General features: G+C 39.8%; 1 pseudogene; it reads right to left on the bottom strand.

Annotated features, from left to right (window-relative positions):
* Nucleotides 1-3,247: 3,247 nt before the first annotated feature.
* On the bottom strand, nt 3,248-3,348 carry LOC123243368 (annotated as a pseudogene).
* Between the last annotated feature and the right edge of the window lie 6,503 nt (nt 3,349-9,851).

The raw sequence follows: 9,851 nt of genomic DNA, 5'->3' as shown, positions 1-9,851 counted from the left end.
AGAAGGAGAAAAGGAAGGAAAGGAAGAAGAGAGGAAGGGATGAAGAAAGGAAGGAAGGAAAGGAACAAAAGAAAGAAGGAAAGGAAGGCAGGAAGGAAGGGAAAAAGGGAGAAAGAGAGGGAGGGAAGACTAAAGAGAGGGAAGAAGGAAATGAATAAAAGGAATGAGGGAAGGAAGGAAAGGAAGAAGAAAGGAGGGAAGAAGGAAGGGAGGGAGGGAGGAAGGAATGAAGAAAGGAAGGAAAGGAATGAAAGGAAGAAGAAAAAAGGAGAAAGGGAGGAAGGAAGGGAAGGAGGGAGAAAGAGAGGGAGGGAAGAATAAAAGGAGGGAGGGAGGAAGGAAATGAATAAAAGGAAGGAGGGAAGGAAGAAAAGAAAGGAAAGAAGGACGGAAGGAACTCCACAATAACTACTTTTCTGACCTTTCCTGTCATTAAACCTTGGGGTAGCTTTATATCAGATGAAGAGGAGTCATGATTATTGGTGATGTCATCATCATACTCATTATAATCATCTCTTATAACCCGGATCCCATAGAGGACCAACCAATGATGGACTTAAATCCTGACCTCACAAATTACTGGTCAGCAGTAGATGTGACCATGGACCTCACAGAGCGCTGTTCAGCAATGCATGGTGCTATCAGTCCTACACCCCACAATTTAGCCATGGGTATAAGTAATGACCTCTCAGCCCCACTCTCAAGGATGAATGTAGCTTCTGATCTCTCACACTGTTGCTCAGGGATGGTAAGCACTCTGTTTTCCAACCCCAACTCTGTGATGGATATAACTACTGTTTTTTGGCATCCTGGTCTACCATGGACATAACTGCAGAACCCATGCCCAGGCACTCCACCATACAGACATCTGCTAACTCCAAGTACTCCTGGACAACTATAAATCAAGCTACTGACTCCACAGCCCATCACTGAAGCATCAATATAACCAGAGTCCTGACCCAGCCCTCAGGCATGGATGTGACTGAGGTCCCAGTCCAGAGCTCAGCCATGGATATAACTGTAAGCAGCCAAAGTACAGCTAAATCAGAGAAACTTGCTCTGGAGGTAGAATTTGACATTGCTCTTAGTACCTTTGTTTTTCTCTGTATTGCATCTTTTAAAAAAATTTATGTTTAGCATCCATTTAAAAAAATTTGAGTTCTGAATCCTCTCCTTCCCTCCAGCCCCTTCCTCACCCATTATAAAGACAAGAAATGTGATATTAATTATAAATATGACCTCATGTAAAGTTTATTTCCATATTAACTATGTTGTAGAAAAAAAACCAAGAAAAATAAAGTAAAAAAATATGTCTCAATCTGTATTCAGACTCCATCAGTTCTTTCTCTAGAGGTAGATAGCATTTTTCTCCTAAAGTCCTTTGGAATTGTCTTGGATCACTGTATTGCTGCAAATAGCTAAGTCATTTATAGTTGACTATTGCTGTTATTGTGTATGATGTTCTCCTGGTTTTGCTCATTTCACTTTGCATTAGTTCATATAAATCTTCCTAGGTTTTTCTGAAACCATCCCTCTTGTAATTTCTTATATGTAGCATGACAGTACTCTATCACAATCATATACTTGTTCAGTCATTCCCCAAGTGATAGACATCTCTTCAATTTCTAATTCTTTGCTACCACAAAAAGAGCCGCTGTAAATATTTTTGTGTATATAGTTCTTTTCCTTTTTCTTTTATCTCTTTGAGATATAGACCTAGTAGTGATAATGGTTCAAAAAGTCTGCACAGTTGACTATAGTTCCAAATTGCTTTCCAGAATGGTTGGACCAGTTCACAATTCTACCAACAAAGCATGTGTCCCAATTTTTTCACATCCCCTCCAACACTTGTCATTTTCATTTTCTGTCATATTAGACAATCTGATAGATGTGAGGTGGTACCTTACTATTGTTTTAATTTGTATTTCTCTAATCAATAGTGCTTTAGGGCATTTTTTCATATGACTATAGATGGCTTTGATTTCTTATGAAAACTGCTTATTCGTATCCTTTGACCATTTATCAGTTGAAGAATGACCCATATTCTTATAAATTTGACTTCATTCTCTATATTTTTTTGAGAAATGTGGCAATTTTTCTCTCCAATTTCCTGCTTTCCTTCTAATCTTGGCTGCATTGGTTTTGTTTCTGCAAATCCTTTTAAATTTAATGGAATCAAAATCATCCATTTTATATTTTATAATGTTCTCTAGCTCTTGTTTGATCATAAATTCTTTCCTTATCCATAAATATGACAGGTAAAATTTTCTATGCTCCCCTACTTTGCTTATGATAATGCCCTTTATTTCTAAATGATGTACACTTTGGCCTTATTTTGGTATGCCTTGTGAGATATTGGGCTATACCTAGTTTCTGCCAAACCTGTTTCACATCTTTTTAAGACATGCTCTGAACTCTTAGGTTTCAGTCCCAGATTGTCCTCCTAAAGGCACCCCCTAGTTGAGGGCTCTAGTCATCCCACCACACTATTCCTCAGCACACCCAGAGGAGAATGATAGGCCTTGTCTCCTCTACTGTGAGCCCCTAGTTGGAAAAAGACAGTGCCTTGATGAGGAAACTTCAGTTAATGTCTGAGCCTTAGTATGACTAGGTGAGTGTTACCTCCATAATAATCCTCCCTCCCACCATCCCTACTTTGAATTTGCTACTCTTTAAGCAGTGGACAAATGTAATCAGTAGAGGTCCATAGAGTGTGTTCTCCCAAAAATAAACATTTATTAAACACCTATTCTGTGCCAGGAATTGTGTTAAGTGCCAGGGATACATAGATTTATAGCTGGAGGGGAGTTATAGCTCTGGATCTTCTTCACAGATAAGACAGAAGCAGCATTGGACTCTAGGCATAGCAGAGTAGTAATGCCCATTCAGGACTTGGGGTCCAAAAATCTGGACTTGCATGGGGTTCTGTTCTTTATTACATATGTGACCTGGACAAGAGATCACTTCCCCTTTTGGATGCTTGATACCATCATTTGCTTTTCTTTTTCCTAAACCCTTACCTTCCATTATGGTATCAATTCTTTTTTTTTAAAACCCTTACCTTCCATCTTGAAATCAATACTGTTAGTTTCAAGGCAAAAGAATAATAAGGGCCAGGTGGTTGGGGTAAAGTGATTCATTCAAGGTTACTCATCTAGGAAGTGTCTGAGGCTAAATTTGACCCTAAAACCTCTCATCTCTAGGCTCAGACTTAGAGAATCAATTCACTGAATCACCTTGCTGCCCCTAAATTATAGAACTCTTCACAAATTTGCATATCATCCTTGTGCAGGTGCCATGCTAATCTCTGTATCATTCCATTTTTATATGTGCTGCTGAAGCAAGCACTAGTATCAGTTCCAAGGCAGAAATGTGGCAAGGACTAGGCATTCAGGGTTAAGTGACTTGCCCAGGGTCACACAGTCAGGAAGTATCTGAGGTCATATTTGAACCCAGGACCTCCTCTCTCCAGCTCTATCCACTGTGCTACCTAGGTGCCCCCATCCCATCATTTGTAAAATGAGGAGGTAGTCCAAGGTCTCCTCTGGCTCCAGATCTATGATCCCTTGGGTAGTGACTTCCCCAGGCCATCTCCCCTCTAGAACCTTTGAAGGGAAGGGAGTGTCATTGTCATCCTCTTTACTCTGTTCCCGCTTGTGCTCTGGCTGTCCATGCCTTGCACTTAGTACTTGTTAATTGATCAGCCCTTGGGTGTCCAGCTCTCCTTTTACATGCTGTCCTCATCCCCCCTTCTGAGGGAGTGACAGGCACACCCACCTGCCTTGGCCCTAGAGAATAGGCTGGGCTGCCTTGTGGTTGGTCCAGCGGCTCATAGCTTTGATAATTCCTGCTTTGATGCCCAGACCTGTGGGGAAAGGGGGGGTCCATCCTGTCTGGCTGCTGGAGGAGGAGTCCTAGACAATTCTGCCTTTGTGAGCCTCACCCCAAGGTATCTTCCCACTGAAAACTGCCACCTCTGAATGGCATGTGGGGATGACAAAACCTCTATGGGGTGAGGAGTAAGAGAATGGAGAATCTCAGTTGACTGGGGGAAGTGCAAGAAGAGAGGTTCTAGAGCTCTCTTTGTAATTTTTTATCTTTTAAAAATAACTTTTTGGTCTTCATCTGTAATTTTTTGGTGGACAATGTAGGGGACTTCCAGCATGAAAACTCCTTTCACCATTGCAGATGAGCAACTCTTTGATAACTTAAAGCCTTACAGAGTTGCTTTAGGAATTTAAAGGTTAAGTGATTTGCCCAGGTCATACAGTTAGAATGTCTCAGAGATGGGATCCTATGTGTAGGATCCTAGACATAGGAACCTTGAGGGCCATGAGCCAAGTCCATTATTTTTGCAGATGAGGGAACTGAGACCCATGAAGATCAAGTGACTTGCTCAAGGTTTATAGCCAATAAACATCAGAGGCAACATTTGAACCCAGGTCTTCCTGACTTCAAGTCTTGTACCTAGCTTTTTTATTTAAATTTTTTTATGTTGATTGTAATGGAAAATCCACTTCCATATTGGTCATTGTTGTAAGAGAAAAGTCAGACATAGGCCAAACACCTAAATAAAACCATTAGAACACCAATGTGAAAGACAACTCCACCAATTCTTTCTCTGGAGGTGGAGAGCATTCCCTGTCATCAGTCTCTCAGGATTGTCCCAGGTCATGCATTGCTGAGAGTAGCCAAGTTTTCACAGATAATCATTCATTTGTACCTAGTTTTCTACACAGACTCTGCTGTTCCCTAACTGTGGAGATGAGACCACATTTCAAAATGCTTCATTAACTTTGAGCTCAATCTTCTTCCAGCTCTAATCAGGCTTGTGGATTCCTCCATCTCTGCTCTCCTGTCATAACTCTCCTATTTCCCCATTCCCTCATTTCTTGCTTCTCATCTTTCTACTCTTCATTCCTTCCTTCCTCCTCCATCCTTAACTGGCTCAATACTTCTAGGAGGTGGGAAGAGGGCACCATTTCCTTCATACTTTCCTCAAAGGGCTGAAGTTAGGGTAACCTCTCACAGTTAGCTTGGCTGGTGAGGCAATGTAGCACCCTGGGCAGAGCCCTGGATTGGAGTCAGGAGCCTTTTAACCCTACTGCCTTTGGGATCTCGGACCATCCTTTGTCAAAGGAAGGGATCAGATTAGATGCACCCTTCGGCTCTACTTGGATCCTGGCTTCAGTGCTGTTATCTGTTAAAATGGAGAAGAGAATGCCTTCACTACCCATCCCTCTGGGGGAAAACCAACCAATAATTTTCTCTCCTTGAATGTAAGGAGCTTAGCTCTTGGATATGCAGGGAGTGGGTTCCTTAGGGACATGATGTCTTCCAAAGGAGAACTTTATTTAAGTATCTGCCAAGGGAAACTTAAGTGGAGGAAATGGTGATAAGTCTAAAGGGGACAAGTTAGAATATGTCACTAAGAGGGCATTGGGATGTGCAAGTTTGGATTTTAGATTAACAAGAGAAGAAATAGAATACTTAAATAATCCAGAATCAGAAAAAGAAATTGAACAGGCCACCAAAGAACTCCCTAAGAAAAAATCGCCAGGGCCTGACGGATTCACAAGTGAATTCTATCAAACATTCAAAGAACAACTAATCCCAATACTATACAAATTATTTGATATAATAAGCAAAGGAGTCCTACCAAATTTCTTTTATGACACAAATATGGTACTGATTCCAAAGCCAGGTAGATCAAAAACAGAGAAAGAAAATTACAGACCAATCTCCCTAATGAACACAGATGCAAAAATCTTAAATAGAATACTAGGAAAAAGACTCCAGCAAGTGATCAAGAGGATTATACACCATGATCAGGTGGGATTTATACTAGGAATGCAAGGATGGTTCAACATTAGGAAAAACCATTCACATAATTGACCATATCAACAAGCAAACCAACAAAAACCACAAAATAGATGCTGAAAAAGCCTTTGACAAAATACAACACCCATTCCTACTGAAAGCACTAGAAAGTATAGGAATAGAAGGTCCTTTCCTAAAAATAATAAACAGTATATATCTTAAACCATCAACAAGCATTATATGCAATGGGGATAAATTAGAAGCCTTCCCAATAAGATCAGGTGTGAAACAAGGGTGCCCACTATCACCTCTATTATTTAACATTGTACTAGAAACACTAGCAGTAGCAATAAGAGAAGAAAAAGAAATTGAAGGTATTAAAATAGGCAATGAGGAGACTAAGCTATCACTCTTTGCAGATGATAGGATGGTCTACTTAAAAAATCCTAGAGAATCAACTAAAAAGCTATTAGAAATAATCAACAACTTTAGCAAAGTTGCAGGATATAAAATAAGTGCACATAAATCATCAGCATTTCTATATATTCCCAACACATCACAGCAGCAAGAGGTAGAAAGAGAAACACCATTTAAAATCACCCTAGACAATATAAAATACTTAGGAGTCTATCTACCAAAACAAACACAGATTATACGAAAAAAAAACTACAAAACACTTTCCAAACAATTAAAACTAGATCTAAACAATTGGAAAAACATTGAGTGCTCATGGGTAGGACGAGCTAACACAATAAAAATGACCATTCTACCCAAATTAATTTACTTATTTAATGCCATACCTATCAAATTACCAAAAAACTTTTTCACTGAATTAGAAAAAACTATAACAAAGTTTATTTGGAAGAACAAAAGATCAAGAATATCAAGGGAAATAATAAAAAAAAAAACGTGAAGGGGGGCAGCTGGGTAGCTCAGTGGAGTGAGAGACAGGAGGTCCTGGGTTCAAACCCGGCCTCAGCCACTTCCCAGCTGTGTGACCCTGGGCAAGTCACTTGACCCCCATTGCCCACCCTTGCCAATCTCCCACCTATGAGACAATACACCAAAGTACAAGGGTTAAAAAAAAACGTGAAGGAAGGTGTCTTAGCAGTACCAGATATTAAGCTTTTGGGACAAAAATCCACTATTTGACAAAAACTGCTGGGAAAATTGGAAAACAATATGGGAAAGATTAGGTTTAGATCAACATCTCATATCCTACACCAAGATAAATTCAGAATGGGTGAAAGACTTGAATATAAAGAAGGAAACTGTAAACAAATCAGGTGAACACAGAATAGTATACTTGTCAGATCTCTGGGAAAGGAAAGATTTTTAAAACCAAGCAAGAGTTAGAAAAAAAATTGCAAAATGTAAAATAAATAATTTTGATTATGTTAAATTAAAAAGGTTTCATACAAACAAAAACAAGACAACCAAAATCAGAAGGGAAACAACAAACTGGGAAAAAATCTTCATAACAAAAAATTCTGACAGAGTTTAATTACTCAAATATACAAGGAGCTAAATCAATTGTATAAAAAAAACCCAAGCCATTCCCCAATTGATAAATGGGCAAGGCACATGAATAGGCAATTTTCAGATAAAGAAATCAAAAGTACCAATAAGCACATGAGAAAGTGTTCTAAATCTCTAATAATTAGAGAAATGCAAATCAAAACAACTCTGAGGTACCGCCTCACACCTAGCAGATTGACTAAAATGATAGAAGGTGAGAGTAATGAATGTTGAAGGGGATGTGGCAAAATTGGGACATTAATGCACTGCTGGTAGAGCCATGAACTGATCCAACCATTCTGGATGGCAATTTGGAACTATGCTCAAAGGGCTATAAAAGAATTTCTGCCCTTTGATCCAGCCATACCATTGCTGGGATTGTGTCCCAAAGAGATCATAGATAAGGGGATATCTCTCTTAGTAGGAGATACTGGGATGCCTATTTAGAAGAGGAGCTGTCTAATTTTTGTCTTTATAACTCCAGCTTCTGTTGTCCTTCCTGACAGAAGTAAATACTTAATAAGCAGTTGCCAAATTTATTTGAACTGAAGAGAAGTAGGGAACACTGCAGGATATGTGGATAGGAGACACTGGAGTACCTAGGCAGGAGACAATAGAGATATACAAGTAAGATTTCTATGAGAAACACTAATAGAGGATACAGTGGGATATATTATATGGGGATATTTGGGTACCTAAGTGGGGGACACAGTGGGATATACAAGTAAGGGGTGCCGTAGGATACCCAAATAGGGGGCACTATTAGTTTCTATGGAAGGAGTTTGGGGATTGCATCTCAGGGCAATTGTCAATCAAAGTATTGCTAAGAGGGAAATTTTTAAATGAAAGAATTAATTATATCTTTTATTTTTTTATATCATCTTCATTTTTGAAAGTATCCCTTCTCTTCTACCCAGTGAGCTAATCTTTGTAACAATAGGGAAAAAAAGGGGGAAAATAGTTTTGCTCAATAAACAAATGCATTAACTGAGTCTGATAGTAAATGGGAAATTCCTTTGTTTTCAGAGTCTTTCCACAAGCCAAAGCAGCAAAAAAGCCTAGAAACCAGTCTCTTAAAAAACCAAGGAAGGGAATGGAATCCAGACCATGTTGGTCTCTTTTTATACTCCTTTTCCCATGTCATTTCCTGTCTCTCTCCTTCTTCACAATAGCAGTCTTTCATTTGCCTAATAATGCCCAGGGGGGCAGTGTTTGTGGGATCTACCTCTCATCCTCTGAGGGTGTAAACTCTTATCAAAGGATTCACAAGTTTCTGACTGAGTTAAAAGGGTGGCTCTCTCTAAGCACTTGACTGAGTTAAGATAAGAAATTTCCTTTCACAGGAATATTATATTCCAAGCCCTTTCCTCATTTAATGTGGAAGCTGCAAAATCCTATATGATCCTGACTGTGGCTCCATAATATTCGAATAGTTTCTTTCTGGACGCTTGCAATAGTTTTTCCTTGACTTGGAAACTCTGGAATTTGTCTATAATATTCCTGAGAGTTTTAATTTTGGGATCTTTTTCAAGGAAGTGATTATTTCAATTTCTATTTGCCTCTGGATCTAAGGTGTCAAAACAGTTTCCCTTCATAATTTCTTGAAATATGATGCCTAGGCACTTTTTTTTTAAATTTTTGCTCATGGCTTTGGTGTAGTCCCATAATTCTTAATTTATCTCACCCCAAATTATTTTCCAGATCAGTTGTTTTTCCAATGAGATATTTCACATTTTCTAGGCTGAGCTCCCAAAGTGGCTAATGCTACCACTGTCTCGGTGGCCTCTAAGGCCCACCTCTGGTACTGCTGCTGTGTGTGCCCCAGGCTGGCCCCTACACTACTCATGCAAGTGTCACAGATCTCTCTTAATAACTTCCTAAATTGTTTTAGATTTGAAAATTGTCTCATTCTGACCCTTTATTGAAGGCTATTCCTCTCCAAAATTTGACTTGAGGAGTTAAAGTTGTTTGGCAGGAGATGTTAGGAGAGTTCAGCTGGTTTACTGGTTCTCTTCTGTCATTTTGCTCTGCCCCCATGTGGGGGACTTCTAATGAGTCCCATGGAGATCTGGATTGGGAAGAGGTCTCCAGCTAGCTTGGTTGTTGCCATGACAATATTTTGTTCCTAGAGGATATCCCTTATAGCAACATTTGGCAACCTTTTTGGCTGTGAGAGCCATAAATGCCTGCAGAAGGAGGAGGATGGAGGCAGAAGGCATTGGAATATGGGGTGAGGGCTGAAGGGCCCCCTAGGGCACATCCTGGGGCTCTGCCCGGACTGGCCAGTTTGGAGGTGGAGCCAGATATGGCTCAAGAGCCATACATTGCCGATCCCTGCCTTATAGGAACAAAGAGACCAGGTACCAGAGAAGTTCTTAACAATGGGATGGTATGGGTCTGGAGCTGAGATTTCATTGATGTGAGGAACCTCCATCTACTCATGCAAGTTGGAATCTTTTCATACATATAGTCTTATAGAATTGGCTAGTTTTCTGAGAGGTTAAATGACTTCC

Source organism: Gracilinanus agilis, chromosome 3 (assembly GCF_016433145.1).
Source record: "Gracilinanus agilis isolate LMUSP501 chromosome 3, AgileGrace, whole genome shotgun sequence".
NCBI classification, from domain to species: domain Eukaryota; kingdom Metazoa; phylum Chordata; class Mammalia; order Didelphimorphia; family Didelphidae; genus Gracilinanus; species Gracilinanus agilis.
This window is presented reverse-complemented; position numbering and strand designations above follow the sequence as displayed.